Below are 22,377 nucleotides of genomic sequence, written 5' to 3' on the forward strand. Positions count from 1 at the left end.
TAATAATTTAGGCTCTGAATTCAGTCTGCCAGAGAGCAAAACATATCCCAGCCTCACAAAGAGGTTTGTTTATATTCAGTTACCCCATATAAAACATGAAGTCATTCATAATACCTACCTCATGAATTAAATAAAATCACAAGAGCTAAATAAGGTAGGACCTGATAATTATTTACACAGTGCCTGCCTCACAGTGCAATATATATTTGATCATTGTCATTCTTTCATAATTAAAGATAATTCTTGTTTTTGCAGTACATATGTTGGAAGAAATTTGTCTGGACACTGAATCCCTAAATGTTGACTTATTATTGCTGTAGTAATATGGGCGGTGGGGCTGCGTTCCCAGCACCCCAGCCGCCTGCTCGGCTAGCTTATGCCCCGAAATAACAACACATAAACTGTATTCATTTAAACACTGCTTGGCCCATTCTCTTCTAGGCTAATTCTCACATATTAATTTAGCCCATTTCTAATCATCTGTGTGTAGCACCCCAAGGTGCGCTTACCGGGAAGATTCTAGCCTATGTCCATCCTGGGTCGGAGCTTCATCCCGGGAGCTGGGCATGGCGTCTCTCTCAGGCGTCTGCTCCCAAGAGGAAAGCTGTTGAGTCTGACCTCACTTCCTCTTCCTCCCAGCATTTTGTTCTGTTTACTCCACCCACCTATCTTCTAACCAATAAGATGGGCCAACGCAGTTCCTTTATTAGCCAATGACCTTCCTCCATCATTTCCCCTTTTTCGGTTTAAACAAAAAAAAAAGGCTTTAACTTTAACATAGCAAAATTACATATAACAAAACAGTTATCAAGTAAAAGTTACAATAATCTTTATCATAACTAAGGAAAACTATAACTAACTATTCTTAACTCCATCAAAGACTCCAGAAAGATACAATACTACCTAAGCAAACAAGAAAAAAGCAACTTTTAAAACTCTAGAAATGACAGAGACATCTCGCTACCTGGACAGTCACCCAAAGTTCCTCTGTACTGTTGGGGCATCCATCTTCAGCCTTCAGGCCCAAGGTATCGACATTTCCATAAAGCAGAAAAATTCAAAGTCAGTTCAGTCACTATCTGTTGTGTCCTGCAGAATGTCTCGCAGACTCTTTCATGAATCAGGAACCCCGAAAGATCATCTCATCTTAGGCAAGTTCAGTAGTCCTCTCTCTGCGGGTTCTCTGTGTCCAGTTTATGCAGTAGTCCAGGCAAGAACAGTTTCTTGCCCAAATGGCTATCAAACTCCATAACGAGCCTCTTCGATGCCCATCTTCCTCTTGAAGTAGATTGGTGCTGCCAGGAGCAGAGTGTCTCATTGTCATGAAAAGTCCTCAGTTATTAAAACATTAAATGTCCTATTTTGGAATCTTTGAAAGACATGAAGAATGTCTATCTAAAATCTATCTCTATATATTTAGAAAATCTAATTAACATGACTACAAGCTTTACTATTATCGATGATTATCCATTAACAACCTATATTTCTTAATTATACAGTACATATTTAAATGAACTACACAATCACAATACCTTAATCAAAATCAGAAACACATATATATAACAAAATTGACCTTAAATCTCTATCAATAAAGCAAAATCTAAACTAATGCAAATTTTTCATATCTATATCATATCCCCCTTTAAATGTAAAAGAACGTTTATAAACCATATTTGGGAACATGGGCGCAGTTTTTTCTCTCCAAACTGCTTCCTGCTGAATGGGGGCGTCGTTAATTAGGTCTTTCATGGTATAACCTGTGTGCCAGGGTCATCTCAGTTGGCAGTTGAGCGAAGCAATTTTCTGAAGATGTTCACTGCAACCCTTCAGGAGGGCGTGGTCCATCATACCAAATCGGAATAGAAGAAATGAACAGCGTCTCATCCTCTGTGAAAACAAAATAAGAAACTCCTTTCCAAAGTATCATATCCTTAGATCCAAATTCAAAATATCTATGTTGGATTAGTTCAGCAGCATTTATAAATAAATATCTTTTAGCATCTGTTGCTCCTTCCTCAGCATTTAAATAATTTAAAGAGAGCATAATAGCATACAGTATCAAAATTCTCTGTGTATTTTCCATCTTTGTGCAGCTTTGTTTTAACCTCTATTTTGTTTATTTTTACTTAACTCTTTGCTTTTTGAGACAGGTTCTCTGTATCTTTGACCTGAAGTAACTCTGTAGACCAGGCTGTCTTTGAACTCTCAGAGATCCGCCTGTCTTTGCCTCCCAGGCATTGGGATTAAAGGTGTAAGCTACTACACCTTGAACTCACAGAGTTCTGTTTGCCTCTGCCTTCTTGGCACTGGGATTAAAGGCGTGTGCTACCACACACAACAACTCTCTTCCTTTTTTTTGTTTTTTACTTTAAGAACTTCAACTTTTAGTCTACATATATTTTTAACACACTTTAAACCATTCAGGAATTTTCTCTGTCTTTGAATCTCTCTTTACTGTATATCTCTCTTTTTCTGACCACATGAATCTTTAATTTACCAAGCAATCTCAGTAGGACTAAAGGCGTGGCTTTGCCAGCTAGATCCAGTCCATTCCTTAGCTTTCCAGCCTCATGGCGGATATACAGGCTGTAGCCATGTTTACTGCAACAACTGTATGGCATTTGAAGGTCCCTGCCAGCAAGTGAGCTACAACAGACAACACTCAAGTCCTCTCGGTAGCTGGCCCTCCTGCCTCAAACAGTCAGAGTTTGCCCTGGCAGGATGGCCCAGAAAGCCGGCATTTTTAAACAGCGCAGCTTTTTTCCTGCTACGGCTGAAAACCGAAAAGCATGCGTTCAGCTTTTCGTCCATACCGTTTAAGTGTTTTGTGGCAGGACCTCTTAATGAGCTGCAGGCTTTGCAGCTAAAGCTGAGTCAGGAAGCTTCTCTTAGAAGAAAGCACATGCTTGCCTCTAACAAGCAGAGCAGACCCGAGAACACAGCGAGTTTAGTTGCCATCAAACAAATCGTAGCATTTTACTCTAAATGCTCTATTCAAAAGCTCTGTCTCCCGCAGGAGCCAGACAGAGATCGCAATGGTGGCACAGCCCCAGGAAGTCGAGCTTTAAAATGACACAGCGTTTTTTCTGCTACTGTTGCCGAATCAGGAAATCTCTCTACAGCACGCCACCAACAAACAGCAAAAATCTGTGTTAAACTCTCTCTCCCTTATTTTTAAGCCTTCTCAGGTTTTTTAAGTGGGTTTAGTCCATCACATGGGGGGCCAATCTGTAGTAATATGGGCGGCGGGACTGCGTCCCCAGCACCCCAGCCGCCTTCTCGGCTAGCTTATGCCCCGAAATAAAAACACACAAACTGTATTCTTTTAAGCACTGCTTGGCCCATTATCTTCTAGGCTAATTCTCACATATTAATTTAGCCCATTTCTAATCATCTGTGTGTAGCACCCCAAGGTGCGCTTACCGGGAAGATTCTAGCCTATGTCCATCCTGGGTCAGAGCTTCATCCCGGGAGCTGGGCATGGTGTCTTTCTCAGGCGTCTGTTCCCAAGAGGAGAGCTGTCGAGTCTGACCTCACTTCCTCTTCCTCCCAGCATTTTGTTCTGTTTACTCCACCCACCTATCTTCTAACCAATAAAATGGGCCAACGCAGTTCCTTTATTAGCCAATGACCTTCCTCCATCATATTGCTAGGTAAAATATATATGGTTAAAGTGCTGTGAGTTTTGGGTAATAATATTTCCTCCAACTAACTGCACAAAACCTTGTTGGGTGCATATTTCTGTTTAGTGGTGCTTTATTTAAGTAAGTAAGAAGTTTATTCTAAAACTTCTATACCCCAAAATTTGCCAAAATTCATACTAACTAGACCATTCAAAGGATACCTATCATGTAAGAGAACTGAGATAAGAATGCAGACTGTGATTTTAGTCATAGCTGAAATCATACAGTTTTGGAAAATTGTGCTTTGATTATGCTAAGCATGGGGTTAATTGATAAATGACTATAAAAGTAAAAAGAGCTTTCTGAGGTCTCTTACCCATGAGCCCAGGAAACTGGCTAGGTTGCCCTGCTCTTGAGTAGACCTAAAGTCCAATGGAATGGCTATTGGTTGCAACCAACATGTGAATGATATGTTTTGAATCTTCAGGCATATCTTTCTGTGCTGGCAATTGTTGTGGGTCAGTAGCGCTGCAGCTAGGGAGATATGTTCAATTGTTTCCCTCCATTAGCAGCTTACAAAGTATTTTCTGGTGAGCTAAACTGCATGAAAGAGGCTTTCAGGTCAGAACAAGTTCAATTCATTCAAGTTGTATATCCTATGTGTGTGATATGTTCAACAATAGTGGTCTATCCTCAACCCTCAAGAAGCAACTCAAGATCACATCTATAATCTATAGTTATTTAGAAGTCACTTGGACTACGTTGGTCAGTCATTGGAAAGGAGGCTTCTTGTGTCAGGTATTGGGTTTTTGTTAAACTATGATTGTTGTAGGGACCAGTCAGTCCAAGTGATTTAACTTCATTTAAGAATGTTGTGCGTGTGTGGAGAGTGAGTGTGTGTATGTGTGGGGGGTATGTGTGCCTATTGCATATGTGTATGTATTCTTTTATGTATTGTGTACAATTTCAGGTACATATAAAGCAATATGATTCCTTGAGGCTTTATCAAACAACCTGACCATATATCCATCCCTCCTTGTCATTCTGTTTTTACCTTCTTCTCTCCTCCCCAGTTTATCCTTATCTATTATTTCATTTTCCACTTCATACACCTGTATATACCAGCACAATTCTTTACAACATTCTTCATCTTGTCTTTCTATTCTCAGGTAAGTGTAGCTATAAAGGAGTCTCTTTATAACAAATGGAGACCATTACAGAAAACCACAACTGGATACAATGCAGATATCAACAGATCATGGGGAGCCCAGCCCCAATGCATGCTTCTACGTCATAGCTCCTGAATCTATGGCACAGTCATCAAAGAAGAGTGGGCAGAAAAATTGTAAGGAAATCTGCTGTAAAAAAGTCTCTACAGGAAGTGGCTGCATAAACAAGACTGAAGCCATAGCAATATCAATGGACATACTAATGTGGAATGGGGATATTTTCACTCAGGTCTCACCCTTCAATAATGAACTGTAGGCAACTATGACTGGTGGGAGGAGGAGAGTCAGCCTCTCTCAGGGATTAGCTCCTTTATTGATTCCAACACAGAGTAGTCATCCTTGAAACCATATAAATAACAAAAAAACCAAACTCAGCAGGTTGTATTTATGTATATTTGTTCATACATATGTGTGTAACAAAAGTAAAAGAAATACAGGCTATCAGCTTGAGGGTGGAATACATAGGAGAGAGTCAATGAAGGGTAGCTGGAAGGAACTGGAAGGAAGAAAAGGAGGGGGAAATGATGCAATATTATTTCTACTAAAACATTAAAAATAGATAAACAAAAAGGAAGTAACATGAGTTTTGGTGTTGAAGTTAGAAGTAAATATAATCTAATTGGCAAATTTACTCATACAGAATCTGCAAATATTTGAGAATTAATTATATTAACTTCTCAAAACCACAAATAAATTAATTTTGTCTGTATAATAGAGTTCAAAATAGATCATCAGGAAGAAATTGTCAATTGATATTCATCCAAGAACTGCAGGGGTATACCAGGTGTTCTGCTGAGTTAGATATGTTTCTGGCAACAGCGAGGCACTACTACTCAAAGTTTCACATAGGAGAATGTCACCCTTAAAATTAGGCCCCGTATAGTGTATACATCCATTGATTACTGAATAAATTCAGTATTTGTTAAGTAAGTGTGGGATAAAAAAATAGTTCTATTAGGTCTGGAGGCAGAAAGACCATAATATGCTTTGTTATTCAGCATCCATGCTGGCTAGTTTTATGTCAACCTGGTACAAGCTAGACTTCTGAGAGAAGGGGTCTTCAATTGAGGAAATTCTTCCACAAAATAAGGCTGTAAGGGAGTCAGCAGAAAATTTTCATAATTAGTGATGAATGTGGAAGGACCCAACCCATTACAGGTAGGGCTGCTCCTAAACTGGTGAATCTCAGTTCCATAAGAAAGCAGGCTACGGAACTCATAGAATCAAGCTAGCAAACAGCACTCTTCTATGGCCTCTGTGTTAATTTTTGCCTCCAGGTTCCTGCTCTATTTGGGTTCCTGCCTTAGCTTCCCTCTATAGATCCTTTGAAGATGAACAGTGATATTGATGTGTAAGACAACAACAAAAATTCTTCCACAAATTGTTTTTGGTCATGGTATTTTATCACATCGACAATAACTTCAACTAAGACAAAAACTGGTAAACAGGATCTTGGAGGTATTGTAGTGATAGACCTGACCATGTTGTCTTAGGGGAGAATTGTGGAAAGACTTTGAAACTTTGGTCTGTAAAAGCCATCGAGTTTCAAAGTGTGGCGAGCTGTTCTGTAGGAGCTTCAAAGAAAAGTGTGTTGAGAGAAATGAAAACAATAGATGCCTGGCTTGTGAAGTTCCAGAGGGAATGAGGTTTGGGAATGACTTGGAGAGTTCATTGGGGCCATTGCATAATTGAATTAAAAAGCTATGGCGTCTGTGAGCTGGACCTGAAGAAACAGCTGCAATTAACAAGAGACTTTTGGGGAAGTGTTTCTTCAGTATCACCACACAGAAGTTGTGTTCTAGAGGCATCCAAGATTGTACTTAGTACTGGATGCCAAACTTGGTAGTGTTAAGAGTCACACCAGGAGTGTTGGTTTTGAAGGTATGAAGTGGTCATGGAGGGAACCTGAGGTATGGCATTGTGTGGCAGGCCTGGAGTCCCTGACAAGATCACAGAAGAATCTATTGGTGAAAGAACAGTCCAAGAGCAGTAGAAGACTCCAGCATTTTGTAAAGGCCAGTACTTCAGGATGCCCACCAAAAGCAGCAGTAACCATTGAGTAAAGCCAGCCTGAGCCTACCAGACAAGCTGTGTGTGCTATGACAAGCCTTTTGGAGGACCTCAAGAGATTGTAAGTAAATCTGCGAAATCTGAGAAAGCTTCACCCTTTTGGACTTTGGTTTTTCTTTGCTAAAATTGTGACTGTGCCCTGGTTCTTCCCTCTTGGGATAAGAAAGCATCTAACTTATTTTGATTTTAGAGGATCCCACTACTGAGAGACTTTGACCTTTTAAAAAGATTAAGGTGGTGGCGCAAGCCTTTAATCCCAGCACTCGGGAGGCAGAGGCAGGTGGATCTCTGTGAGTTCGAGGCCAGCCTGGTCTACAAGAGCTAGTGCCAGGACAGGCTCCAAAGCTATAGAGAAACCCTGTCTCGGAAAAACTGAAAAAAAAAAAAGATTTTGTACTTTTTAAAAAGGAGAATCATTGTTAAAGTGTTTGGATTTTATGTGTGTAATGTTTTATATTGTGATATTTATTAATATGAGATCTTGGGGATAAATAAAAAAGGGAAAATTATGAGTTATCAGTGATGTATTTCTGCATCAAGTTCAGAAGGGGTTAATTGTGCTGTTTAGTTTTAGGCTGAATTAACACAGGCTAATGTCATCTGAGAGGAGGGAACATCAATTCAGAAATTGCCTCTATAAGATCAAGTTGCAAATGGGCCAGTAGAGCATCTTCTTAGTTAGTGATTGATGTCTATTATGGGTAAGGCTACTCCTAGGCTAAAGTACCGGGTTCTATAGAAAAACAGACTGAGTAGGCTATGAGGAACGAATAAGAAGCACCCCTCCATGGCCTTTGAACCAGTTCCTGCCTCCAGGTTCCTGTTCTGTTTGAGTTTCTGTACTGACTTCCTTACATGATGAATAGTGCTATGGAATATTAAGTTAAATAAACCCTTTCCTCCACAAGTTGCTTTTGGTCATGGAGTGTTATCACAGAAATAATAAACCTAACTAAGACAACATCACACTGGAGAGTATGATCAAAGTTGTTAAGCCAGAAAATAAAATATATTTACATTAAGAAGGAAATACTAAATCCATTTCTACTTGAGGATGATATAATTTTGTACATAGGAAATCTAAAGTAATATAGCCAAAGCTACTAAAACTAACAATTTCACCAAGACTGAGGATGTAGGTTCAATACAGAAGCACCAGTTGACTGTTTTTATGTTCTAGTTCATTTTTATTACCATGAGAAACACTGTAGGTAAAGGAAGCCTTTATTTGAGTTACAGTTCTAGGTTGCAGTCTCTCATTGAGGAGTGTTGAGACGGGAACCCAAAGCAGCTGGTCACATCATATCCGTTTTCAGAGGCTGTAAGAACTGCATGCGACCATGCAGCTTGTTTCTGTTCCATGTGGCTTTCCTGTCCTTCATAGTTCAGCACACCTTGCCTAGGGAATGATGCTCTCTACAACGGGCTGGGTCTGCCTACATTAATTAACAATAAGACAGTTCTCTGTAGACATGCCCTGAGACCAACATGATAAAAATGATTGAAGTTCTTTGCTAAAGCGATTTAAAGGTTGAAGAAAATTGAAATTTAAAATCAATAATCCCAACGGCAACTGATTAGGACTGTTTGGGTATTAATATGTCAAAGGTATTTTTGAAAGAATGGACATGCTGAAGACCTATGAGAATTAGGTAGTAGCAGTGGGAGCGTAATCACACTCTTCATCCATCACTCTAAAGGTGAAACTTGAAAATCGGGTGCACTGTTTTGAGAACATTACTCATGTGTGTTCCATTCCTTGACCATAGTCTGAATTCTGCCTCAGAAGGGCAAGGTCTTGGGAGGCCCAAAGACAATAGCTCCAGAGAGGCTGTGAGATGTGTGAAGACTTCAGCTTTTTCCTTTTCATGAGATGGTAAGGTTGAGGAAGAAATAGAGAGAAAGAAAAACACCATCGAGATGTAGAACATACAACTTAATGTGTTACATATCAACAGCAATAACACCACAATAAGCCTGACTTTTCCAGTCAAAACAAAAACAGTTTTTAAAATAATTGTTGGCAAGGCTGGGCAGTGGTAGCACATGCCTTTATTCCCAGCACTCAGGAGGCAGAAGCAAGTGGATATCTGTGTGATCGAGGCCAGCCTGGTCTGCAAGAGCTAGCTCCAGGACAGGCTCCAAAGCTATAGATAAACCCTGCCTTGAAAAACCAATAATAATGATGATAATGATAATTAATAATAATAATTATTGATGGGATATATTGCCATCAATCTATTCAGTTTATAGAAAATCAAAACGAAAGAGTTGAATTTCTATTAAATATCCTACCCAAAGATTTCATTAACTGTGAGCACACTTCTGGAGAGTGGGGATGATAAATGTTAAGTCTAAACATCTGGTGAATTTATTTAACTTGGCAGATTCTCTGTGTTGGGCCAAGAAAGCAACCACTAGTAGAACAGAGAAAAGCACTTTGGTAATTTTACACTGCCATTTTTCTCTGGAACAGAATTCTTCTAAGAATATATTTTTGCAAGATTAATCTGAGTGATTCATTCACGTAGATAGAATCCTGGGCCTAGAGTCAAACTAGGTCATTCTATGAAAAGTCCTACTCAATACATAAAAATAAGACGAGATCGATAGTCCTGGAGATAGAAGTCAAGGTCACAAAAAGAAGTCAGTCTTTTCCTGTGAAGATGCCACTACTATAGTGTTTTTTTCATCCAAAGTAAGACTGTATCCACTAGTTGCCAAAAGTTCTTCACCTACTGGCTGAACAAAAAAGGCAACCGAAATTGAGGCTAGGAAAACATGAGCCTGGTCTTATCACATTAACAAGTGACTTTTAAAAAATGTTTTAGCATTGTAGTAGGTGGTTAGTCACTGCCACGTGTGCTGCTAAGTCACAGTCGGTATTTGTTCTCTTGCCAAAGAGTGCCACTTTAAATGTGTGTGAACAGCAGCGTTGCAGTGAAACCGAGGGCCTGGATTCTGACGAGATATAACCACGTGCACCATAATGAAATTTCATCTGTTCTCTCTGAATTTCTCTTCTAAAGATGCTTTATTTGAGGAGAAATGGAACCCATTTACGTTTAAAATATCCATTCAGGACAGCTATGAAAAAATAAACTTTCCTGAACACAAAAACCTATATCTCTAAGTAGGTACGGCTTTGTTATTTCTGTGGCTCCGTGGCAATGTTTTCAAAGAGAGTGGATTTTTAAATTCATTATGCATGAGAAAGCAAAGTTTCTCTGTATTGTATATTAGGTTAAACCCTTTCAAATAAATAGTAGGCAGTGAAATTCCTCACAAGATGCCTCCCTTTAACATTTTCCTGCAGCTTATGTTCATTTTCCTAAAGGGCTGGCTAAGAGCCCAAAGAGGATCGTCTGTCACTGAAAAATAGCCCAGATCCCTGGAAAATATTACAGAGACATTCCAGTATATTTAATTTTTTCGAAGACATTTGTCAGATTGTTAGCCATCTATTAGATTGTGCCCTCTGTGAATAGACCACCATTGTAACGTGTTGATAATGCATCTTTCCGGCCTTCCCACAACTTAAGAGTTAGTTCCTGTAAAATGTTTTCCTACCCATAAGGCATGGCTCATCAGCCATATCCAACAGCATTTCAAATGTGGAGAAAAACTCTAACAACTGAGCTCAATCAGTAACTAAGAAATACATGTCAATCATATACTATGTCATGTGTATCTAAATCAAACTGTGTAGCATTTAAGAATCCAAGACAAAACATCCATATAGCCCACATATATGTAAACATGCTAGCAAATATGTTCTGCAAATGTGTGACTTTGAATCCAGCTTTGTGTAGAATGGATTTCAAATGCATACAATGAGTTTAAAGGATAGAAAAGAAATCTGCTTTATATTTAATAGTAAGAATGTCAACTTATTTATGCTATGTTCTCTTTAATATATATATATTACATTTCATATTTAATATGTGTTATGTACCACATAAGTGCTATGTAATATATAGGTATATTATATATACAGTATCTGATATTATATGTCATTGCTTAAGTAGTGATATGTAAGACCTACCATGATAACCATTTTAAGTTTACTGTTTAATGGCATTCCCAACAATGGGACAATAAAGGTTAACTCAATAGGTCTAGGCTGATAGAAGAATGTTCTGGAAAAGGATACCAATGATTTTATCTCAACCATTTATATGTTATCTATCTCCTTTTGTGGTTAAAATTCTTAGGAAAAAAAATCTTCCATTTTGACATCTAGCATTCATATCACTGCTCTGCCTCTGATGCATTTTTAGCTTGTCTAGTCTTCTTCCACATTATACCAAAATATACACATCTTGGAAAATTCAGTGTATCAAGCGGGTGAGATGGTTCAGCTGGTGACAGTGTTTTCTACTCAAGCCTGATGACTTGAGGTGGATCCCAATAACCCACAGTAGAAGAAGGTAGAAGGGCAGGATCGGCTCCCAAAAGCTCTCCTCTGACCTCCACATGCATGGCATGGTATGAACATGCTTATATCACACACAGATCTCTCTCTCTCTCTCTCTCTCTCTCTCTCTCTCTCTCTCTCTCTCTCTCTCTCTCTCACACACACACACACACACACACAGACACCAATAAGAATGAAATTTTATCTCCAAAGAATAGAAAACTTAAGATCTCAACTCTTTCTGGATGTCCTTACTTATCTGCCAAGTTGAATTACTATTTTCCTTGTCTGAAACATGAAGAAAAAAAATCTTATTTCTCAATTTGTTGGTCATGAGACCCAAGGTAAAAAGAGTGATATATGGTGCTTAGCATGCTTAGCATGATCCAGCACATATGGTAATTCTGTAGTAAGTCAACAATAAAAGTAAAATTTAATAAGGGGTAAATAACAGTTGTATACCAGTGTGTTACATTTTCTACATATAAAATTATTGGGTTTTTTTTTTTTTTACCATTTAGCTGAACCTCGTTTTTTGTTGTCTTATCTAATGAATCTTGTTTTCTTACCCTTTATTCATCTTAAGAGCACCTCTGTGAATAATAGCTTAATTATCTATCTCAGCTGTTCAACTCTAAGCTGGATGAGATTTCCAAATTCCTGGTGGAAAATGTCAAAGAAAATTGATGTTGAGAAAAGGAAAGACACTAGTTTTAACTCTCTTCTATCATTATGACCCTTTTTTTTTTGATATTCTGTTGTTGTATCTTATGTTCTTAGCCTTTTGTGAGTCATAAAAACCCTTTATAAATATAATGAAAACTGTAGATTCCCTCTTCAGTTCCCCCAAAACAACTCACAGTTACAATTTTTAGGAAAACTCTTGGTTTAGTGCTGGGGAGATTACTCAGAGGTAAAAACACTTGCCAAGCAATCATAAGTTCAGATCTCTAAAGCTGTATAAAGGCCAGGTGGGTGTGGAGGCCTTATAAATCCAGCAGTGTGTCAGAGATATCCTGAGAAAACTGGCTGGTCATACTAACCAAAACAGGAAGCTGGAGTTCAACAACAGACCACACCTCAATACATAAAGTGGAGAGTGACTGAGAAAGATACCAAATATCAATTTTAGGTTCATATACGCTCATATGCTTATACATGTGCACACACATGCACGTGAACCTGCACACCCTTATGGAATCATACATATATGATCACACATCTACATACATATGGTAAAAACCCTCTGAGGGTATGTGGACTTTTTTTTTTTTGACAATTTCAGTGATCTCCATCAATTTCTATTATTACTCAGTGTCTTAGTTTCTGGTGCTGTGAGAAACACTATGATCAAATGCAATTTGAGAAGGTAAAAGGTTATTTCATCTTGCATCTTTTAGTCTGTCATGTGTAACAGGAAGGCCACTTGTTCATTCCGGCTACCCAGATCCAAAATAATCACACAGAAACTGTATTGCTTATATTACTGCTTGGCCCATTAGTTCCAGCTTCTTATTTGCTAAATTAATTAAATATTAATTTAACCCATTTCTATTAATCTGTATATCACCATGTGGCTGTGGCTTACCAGAGAAAGTTTTAGTGTATCTATCTCTGGTGGCTCCATGACTTCTCTCTGACTACACTCTCTTTCTCCCAGCATACAGCCTACCTTCTCCCACCTAGTTCTATTCTGCACTTGCCATAGACTCAAAGCGTGTCTTTATTCATTAACCAATAAAAGTAACACATAGACAGAAAAACTTCCCACACCAGTCATGCAGTGAAGTCAGGGCAGAAACCTGACAGAAACGGATGCAGGGGCTATAGAATATTACTGCTTATTTGCTCGGCCTGACTTCTTATAGCACACAAGACCTCCAGCCCAGAGGTGGCACCTCTCACATCCATCATCAGTCACAGGCTTGCCTACTGGTCAATCTGAGTGAACATTTTCTCAGTCAGAGTTTCCTCCTTCAAAATGATTCTAGCTTTCATCAAGTTGACAAAACAAAAATCAAAACCAAACAACAACAAAATCTTGCCAGTGCAGAATTAATCTCATAAATATAAAAAATTTCAATTGATTGGTTTTCGTATGAAATATGCCTCAGACTTATTGTCCCAACATTTTATCCTATAGATTACTCTCTGAATAAATACTCTCTGAAAAATTATAAACTATAATCTTTCTCAATGGAAGACAATTTGCTATGCAACTGATAATGAGAAAACAATATAAGCTGGGAAAGAGCTCAGTGGTAAATTGTTTATGGCGCACATTTTGATAATCTGAGTAGTTAGTTATTAAAGCCCATGTGAAAGCTTATAATACTAGTGTTTTTATGGTGAGATGGGAAGCTGAGACAAGAGGACCCTGGGAAACTCACAGGCAAGGTGGCACGGTGTAAACAGAGACAAAAGGCAAGAGACCCTGATTCAATCAAGGTAGGCAGTGAGGACTAATACTCAAGGTTATCTTCAGACCTCCAAGCACACACCCACAGTCACATACACAAATTCACACACACACATACATAACATACAGGGAAAGTACACTTCATAATAAATAAGATTTTTTTTTGTTTTTTTGTTTTTGTTTTTTGAGACAGGGTTTCTCTGTAGCTTTTGAGCCTGTCCTGGAACTAGCTATTGTAGACCAGGCTGGCCTCGAACTCAGAGAAATCCACCTGCCTCTGCCTCCCTAGTGCTGGGATTAAAGTCATGTGCCACAACTACACATCTAAATAAGATAATTTAATTCTAATGAAATATATTGCTTATGAGAGTTCTAATGGTGTGATATTAAGGCACTTTGGGCTAGTACTGAGCATAACACAACATTTATTTGACTGCAGTTGTCCTTACTACATTATATTCTATCACATATGCCTTGTTCATCAATACTTACTACTGTAGTAGGTGCCTGTGAATTCTTACCATCTTTTTTTAACCAAATTGTATAAATTCAACAGCTATGAACTTAGTTGTGTTTGTCAACCACTAACAACAAATTAGATCCCACCCACACATCTCGAGTAACAGATATTACAAACACCAGAAACCTAAGTTTCCCCTGGGGAGGAACGTGGCAGTGTGAATGAGAGGAGATTGCTTCCAATCAAATTGCAGACATTGATGAGCAGAGAGGAAGGGAGAGATAGTGATTATGCTACCAGCTCTGTGAGGTCATCCAATTTCACCTGCTTATTCCATAAATGAAAACATGAAGTAACTGATTGCTCTAAGATCACGACTGAGGACATGGCTGTGCGGGGTGGGGGGTGGGAAATTAGTCATTTGAAATTCAAGAAAGCTTTTGGCCATTTGAAATTCTTCTGTTGAGAATTCTCTGTTCAGCTCAATGCCCCATTTTATAATTGGGTTGGTTAGCCTTTTACGGTCTAGTTTCCTGAGATCTTTATATATTTTGGAGATCAGACCTTTGTCAGTTGCGGGGTTGGTGAAGATCTTTTCCCAATTAGTGGGTTGCCTTTGTGTCTTAGCGACAGTGTCCTTTGCTTTACAGAAGCTTCTCAGTCTCAGGAGGTCCCATTTATTCAAAGAGGTCCTTAATGTCTGTGCAGCTGGGGTTATACGTAAGAAGTGGTCTCCTGTGCCCATGTGTTGTAGAGTACTTCCCACTTTCTCTTCTATCAGGTTCAGTGTGTTCGGACTGATATTGAGGTCTTTAATCCATTTGGACTTGAGTTTTGTGCATGGTGATAGATATGGATCTATTTTCATTCTTCTACAGGTTGACATCCAGTTTTGCCGGCACAATTTGTTGAAGATGCTCTCTTTTTTTCCATTGTATACTTTTAGCTCCTTTATCGAAAATCAGGTGTTCATAGGTTTGTGGGTTAATGTCAGGGTCTTCTATTCATCTTACAACTGTCAGAATGGCTAAAATAAAAAACACCAATGATAGCCTTTGTTGGAGAGGTTGTGGAGAAAGGGGTACACTCTTCCATTGCTGGTGGGAATGCAAACTTGTGCAACCACTTTGGAAAGCAGTATGGCGGTTTCTCAGGAAATTCGGGATCAACCTACCCCTGGACCCAGCAATACCACTCTTGGGAATATACCCAAGAGAGGCCTTATCATGCAACAAAAGTATATGCTCTACGATGTTCATAGCAGCATTGTTTGTGATAGCCAGAACCTGGAAACAACCTAGATGCCCTTCAATGGAAGAATGGATGAAGAAAGTATGGAATATATACATATTAGAGTACTACTCAGCAATAAAAAACAAGGACTTCTTGAATTTTGCATGCAAATGGATGGAAATAGAAAACATTATCCTGAGTGAGGTAAGCCAGACCCAAAAAGAGGAACATGGGATGTACTCACTCATATTTGGTTTCTAGCCATAAACCAAGGACATTGAGCCTATAATTAGTGATCCTAGAGAAGCTAAATAAGGGGAACCCAAAGAAAAACATATAGGCATCCTCCTGAATATTAACCTTCAGCAAGCGAGGAAAGGAGACAAAGACAGAGACCCACATTGGAGCACAGGACTGAAATCTCAAGGTCCAAATCAGGAGCAGAAGGAGAGAGAGCACAAGCAAGGAACTCAGGACCGCGAGGGGTGCACCCACACACTGAGACAATGGGGATGTTCTACTGGGAACTCACCAAGACCAGCTGGCCTGGGTCTGGAAAATCCTGGGATAAAACTGGACTCTGAACATAGTGGACAATGAGGACTACTGAGAACTCAAGATCAATGGAAATGGTTTTCTGATCCTACTGCACACACTGGCTTTGTGGGAGCCTAGGCAGTTTGGATGCTCAACTTTCTAGACCTGGATGGAGGTGGGGGTTCCTTGAACTTCCCACAGGACAGGGAACCCTGATTGCTTTTCGGGCTGAAGGGGGGGGGACTTAATTGGGGGAGGGGGAAGGAAATGGGAGGCGGTAGTGGGGAAGAGACAGAAATCTTTAATAAATGAATAAATTAAAAAAAGAAAAAAAATTCAAGAAAGCTGATTCCAAACTTGAATTTACCATTAATAATTTTGCAAGATGCTTTTCTATGTCTTAGTCACCACAACTATTAAAGGAGTAGATCACATTATAATTCTATCCTAATAATCTTTAACTAGACTGTTTTAAGTCCCTGGCTAATACTACTTTGTTCTGAGAATTCTATTCTAAATATGAATGTAGTACATGGTGGTCTACTAATATGTTGATGCCAGGAAGTCATTATGATAATTGTAATTGTTACTCAATTAATATTAACTACTATGAAACAAGTATGTTCTATAAAGTATATAACTTCAATTACATTTCTTAAACTCTCCCAGCAAATTTGATTACTGTTATTCTTTAATAGTTGACGCTATGTAAAGAAAATACAGAGCCATGTAAACAAAAGGGCTCTCTGATCCTCAAGAACAAAGAGTTGGGAATGTTTAAATACAAAGTCAAGACAACTGCAGAGTACTGTGATTCTTTTTCTTTTTTTTAAAAAAAAATATTTTTTATAAAGGGTTGGTTGTTTTATCGCTGAGTAGTACTCTAATATGTATATATTCCACACTTTCTTCATCCATTCTTCCATTGAAGGGCATGTAGGATGTTTCCAGGTTCTGGCTATTACAAATAATGCTGCTATGAACATAGTTGAACAAATGTTTTTGTCATATGATAGGGCATCTCTTTGGTATGTTCCCAAGAGTGGTATTACTGGATCTTGGGGTAGGTTGATCCCAAATTTCCTGAGAAATCGCCACACTGATTTCCAAAGTGGTTGGACAAGTTTGTATTCCCACCAGCAATGGATGAGTGTGCCCCTTACTACACAACCTCTCCAGCACAGGCTATCATTGGTGTTTTTTATTTTAGCCATTTTGACAGGTGTAAGATGGTATCTCAAAGTAGTTTTAATTTGCATTTCCCTGATCGCCAAGGAGGTTGAGCATGACCTTAAGTGTCTTTTGGCCATTTGAACTTCTTCTGTTGAGAATTCTCTGTTCAGTTCAGTGCCCCATTTTTTTTAATTGGGTTAATTAGCATTTTAAAGTCTAGTTTCTTGAGCTCTTTATATATTTTGGAGATCATACCTTTGTCTGTTGTGGGGTTGGTGAAGATCTTCTCCCAATCAGTGGGTTGCCTTTATGTCTTAGTGACATTTTGCATGCAAATGGATGGAAATAGAAAACACTATCCTGAGTGAGAACCTTCATCTGGCGATGGATCGAGATCGAGACAGAGACCCAAATTGGAGCACTGGACTGAGCTCAAGATCCAAATGAGGAGCAAAAGGAGGGAGAACATGAGCAAGGAAGTCAGGACCACGAGGGGTGCACCCACCCACAGTGACAGTGGAACTGATCTATTGGGAGCTCACCAAGGTTAGCAGGACTGGGACTGAATAAGCATGGGATAAAACCGGTCTTTCTGAACATGGCAGACAATGAAGGCTGATGAGAAGCCAAGGATAATGGCACTAGGTTTTGATCCTAATACATGAACTGGCTTTGTGGGAGCCTAGCCTGTTTGGATTCTCACCTTCCTGGACCTGGATAGAAGTGGGAGGACCTTGGACTTCCCGCAGGGCAGGGAATATGGATTGTTCTTCATTCTCAAGAGAAAGAGGGAATGGAGTGGGGGGTAGGGGGAGAGGGGGAGTGGGGTGGGGGTAGGGGGAGAGGGGGAGGGAAGTGGGGGGAGGGGGCGATGTGTGGGAGGAGGGGAAGGGAAATGGGAAACGGGGAGGAGGCGGAAATTTTTTTTTCAACAACTAAAATAAAATAAAAGGGTTGGTTGATACGGCTGAGCAATGAGTAAATGCTAGTGACTAGATGCTCAACTCTGATGAAGAAATATTTGGGCTAGCACAAACCTCATGAGAGAAAGTCAGTTTACTATGAAGTCGTATAGTAAGCACAGCTTATCTGTGAAAGAAGAGAGGAGAGATATCGGCATCATGGAGGATGACAGCCATGGTAAAAGTGAGGTCTGTCTTAGGCAAAAATAAAACCCTCCACCAGGTATTATTCATCCTTTACAAGTACTCACTTCTGCAGATTTAAACCTTAGCTTATCTTAGGGGAAATTTTGCTTAAAACACAAACAAATATAAATGTTGACAGGGGTTTCAGTCCCACCTGGTCCTGCAGTAGTCAAATCCCAAAGAAATACACAGAGGTCTATATAAATTATAAACTCATTAGCCTATTAGCTTAGACTTTTATTAACTCTTATAACATATATTAGCCCATAATTCTTGTGTTAGTCATGTGGCTTGGTACCCCTTTCAGTGAGGCAATCACATCTTACTTGCTCTGTCTCTGGCTTCCTCTGTGTCTGGGTTATTCTTGCAAAGAGAAGGCATTTTGTTCACCCCAGCTACACAGAACTGAAATAAATACACACAAACTATACTATGTTAATTAAAACATTGCTTGGCCTATTAGCTCTAACTTCTTATTGGCTAACTCTTACATCTTAGTTTAACCCATTTCTATTAATCTGTGCATCACCATGTGGCAGTGACTTACGGGCTAAGTTTCAGCACCATGTCTTACTCTGGTGACAGTTCCATTGTGTCTCTCCTGACTCTTTCCTTCTCCCAGCATTCAGTTCTGTCTTCCCTGCCTACCTAAATTCTGCTCTATCAACAGGCCAAGGCTAACCATGAAAGCAACACTTAGACAGGACCACCTACACCATTTCCTCTTTTCTGTTTAAACAAAAAGTAAGGCTTAAACTTTAACATAGCAAAATTACATATAACAAAACAGGTATCAAGCAAGAACTACAGTTACAATATTTATATCTACTTTATCTTTTATCATAACTAAGGAAAACTATAACTATAAATTCTTCAACTCCATCAAAGACTCCAGAAGGATATACTATTACCTAAGTAAACAGGAAGTACATTGTAAGCAACTTCCAAAACTCTAGAAATGACAGAGATATCTCACTGCCTGGACAGTCACTCAAAGTTCTTCTGTACTGTTGGGGCATCCAATCTTCAGCCCACAGGCCCATAGTATCCAGCAGACTTTTCCATGAAGCAGGAAATTTCAAAAACAGTTCAGTCACTTTCTTCAGTATCCTGCAGAATGTCTCACAGACTCTTTCATGAAGCAGGGACCCCAAAGGACCCTCTCACATTTAGGCAAGGTCAGTAGTCACTTCTCTGTGGATTCTGCATGTCTATTTTATCTAACAAACTCCAGAAGGAACCTCTTTGATGCCCATTTTCCTCTTGAAGTAGATTGGTGCTGCTAGGAGCAGATGTGTCTCACTGTCATGAAAAGTCCTAAATTTTTAAAACATTTAAATGCCATATTCTGAAGGTGTCTGAAAGATTTGAAGAATACCTCACTGAAATATAGCTCTCCATATATAGAATGCCTAACATGACTTCAAACTTGACTATTATAGATGACTATCTATTAACCTATATTTTTAATTATACATTATATTTTTAAATGAGATACACAATCACAATACCTTAATCAAGATTAAAACTACATATACATATAACAAAATTGACCTTAAATTTGTATCAATAAACCAAGATCCATATCAATACAAATCTCTATAGCATATTCCCCTTTAAATATAAAAGAACATTTATAAACAATATTTGGGAATATGGGCATAGTTCTGTCCATACTACTTCCTGCATTTTGGGGGTGCTGTTAATCAGATCTTTCATGGTATATCCTGTGTGCTAGGTTCATCTTAGTCAGCAGTTGGGTGAAGTATTTTCTTTGTGGGGATGTTTACAGCAACCTTTCAAGGGGTCTTGTTCCATGAAAACCATATTGTTCTAGAAGCAATCCATAAGATCTCGTCCTCTGTGGAAACAAAAGAAGAACCTCTTTTCCAACACATCATATCCTGAATTTTGAAGTCACAATACCTGTATAATACACATGCTGATTTAGCTTAGCAGCCCATACAATGAAATGTCTCTCTGTACTTAGCTCCTGCACAGTCAAAAAGTTCAAAGAAAACACAATAATATACATAATCCAGATTCTCTGTGTATTCTCCATCTTTATGTGACTTATTTTTCTTTACTCCTTTTAATGTATGGCTGTCTATAGTTTGTCTCTTTAAAGACTTTACCCTTTTTTTGAAAGCATTAGCTATTTTATGACTCTCTATACTATTTTTCTTTTCTCTCTCAAGCCTACATACATTTATCCAACACTGTGACCCATTTAGAATTCTTTTCCATCTGAATTTGTCTTTATTGTGTTATCTGTAATTCTCTACTGTCTTGAAGAGCTTTTAAAATGACAATCAGCTTGATTGCAGCTGCTCTGGATGCTGGCTCTTCCTCTCTCTCCACTTTTAAAATGGTGGAAGCTCCATAAGTGATAGCTCTGGAGCCACTAGGCAGGAGCCACACTCAGCACTCGAACCATGAGAATGAGCATGCAGCACATAAACCCTTTTTATTTGAGTAACAGCCAAATCCATCATGCAGAGCACTGCACAGCCTGAAAACATGTCTGTGTATCGTGGCAGAAATCCACCATGCTCTCCTGCCTGTGAACTAGTAGTCCTGATCTTGCCTAGGCAGGGAGCACTGAACCATGGCCATGGTCTTAGCCACTTTCCTTAAGCAAGCTACAGCAGTCGGCTCACAAACCCCATCCAAATGCTCTGCATCCTGCAAGAGCCAGAGGTTGTGCTAGCAGTATAGTCCAGAAAGGCAGCATTTTAAAACTGTGTTTTTTTTTCTTTTGCTATGGCTGAGTCAGAAAAACCTCTCTTAAAGGAGCTGTGGCATACAGCAAGAAGCTGTGTTAAATTCTGTATTTTTGTGTCTAGAAATAAGCTCTCTCAGGTTTTTAAGTGGATTTATTCCATCATGTTGTTGCCAATTTGTAGGAGGAGGGCCTGAGATGACATGGAGTTGCCAGTGTCAAACATGCTGACAAAACTTAGCCAGTAAGCCACTGCCATATGGTGATACACAGATTAATAGAAATGGGTTAAACTAAGATTTCAGAGTTAGCCAATAAGAAGTTAGAGCTAATGGGCCAAGCAGTGTTTTAATTAATACAGTTTCTGTGTGTTTATTTTGGGGCTAAGCTATCTGGGCATCTGGGAAGAATAAACAGGCCCTCCTCCTATAGGTGAGGATTGCAGACTGACCTTTCCTTTTCCCAGAATTCTCTTGTTCTCGCCACCCAATCTATACTTTCTACTTAGATACTGGCCAACCAGCATTTATAATTAATGTAGACCTCTGTGTATTTCTTTGAGACTTAACTGCCTCAGGACCAGGCGGGAGAGAAACCTCTGTCAACAAATGGTTTCCACGTGGACAACTGCATCCACATAAGGTAGAATTATGAGGGCTTTGTTCCACCTTACTTAAATCTTCTGATTTGTAAACTGCCTTTTCTATTTTATTTGCGTCAGTATAGAATGGATGGGCTCCAGTTATTGGTGTATCCCATACAATGTGGGGAAGGATCCAAGTAGTTCTCTTTTATAAGGTTAATTCTATCACTTTTGGGATAATTGCTATTAATCTTTCCTAAAATATTAGCACAAGCTTTTTGCCAAAGTGCATTGTCTTTCCATATTGTTTTTAATTTCATCAATATCAAAAGGCACCATAATCTCTGTTGGGTCTATATTTGCTAGTTGATGACACCTTAATTTTTCTTTTATAATTAATTCAGAGACTTTTTCCACATACGTTTTTAATTTTTACTTGGTTTATGAAGTAAAAAAAGATCCATTCTAAGATAACATCTTTCCTTGGAATTAAAATTCCTGTGGGAGAAATTCTGGAAGGCAATATGACTAGAATGCAATTAAGATTTGGATTCACCCTATCCACATGTGTCTCCTGTAATTTTTCTTCAATGATAATCAATTCCTTTTCTGCTTCAGCTGTTAATTTTTCTGGGACTACTTAAATCTTTCTTACCACCTAAGGTTTTGCTTAAATGGACTATTAGATCAGGTGTTATTCCAACAGCCAGTTGTAGACTGGAAATGTCTCCTAACAATCTTTGAAAGTCATTAAGAGTCTGCA

Source organism: Microtus oregoni, unplaced genomic scaffold (genome assembly GCF_018167655.1).
Source record: "Microtus oregoni isolate MIOR12 unplaced genomic scaffold, Mior012 000006F_ref0000085, whole genome shotgun sequence".
Classification (NCBI taxonomy): domain Eukaryota; kingdom Metazoa; phylum Chordata; class Mammalia; order Rodentia; family Cricetidae; genus Microtus; species Microtus oregoni.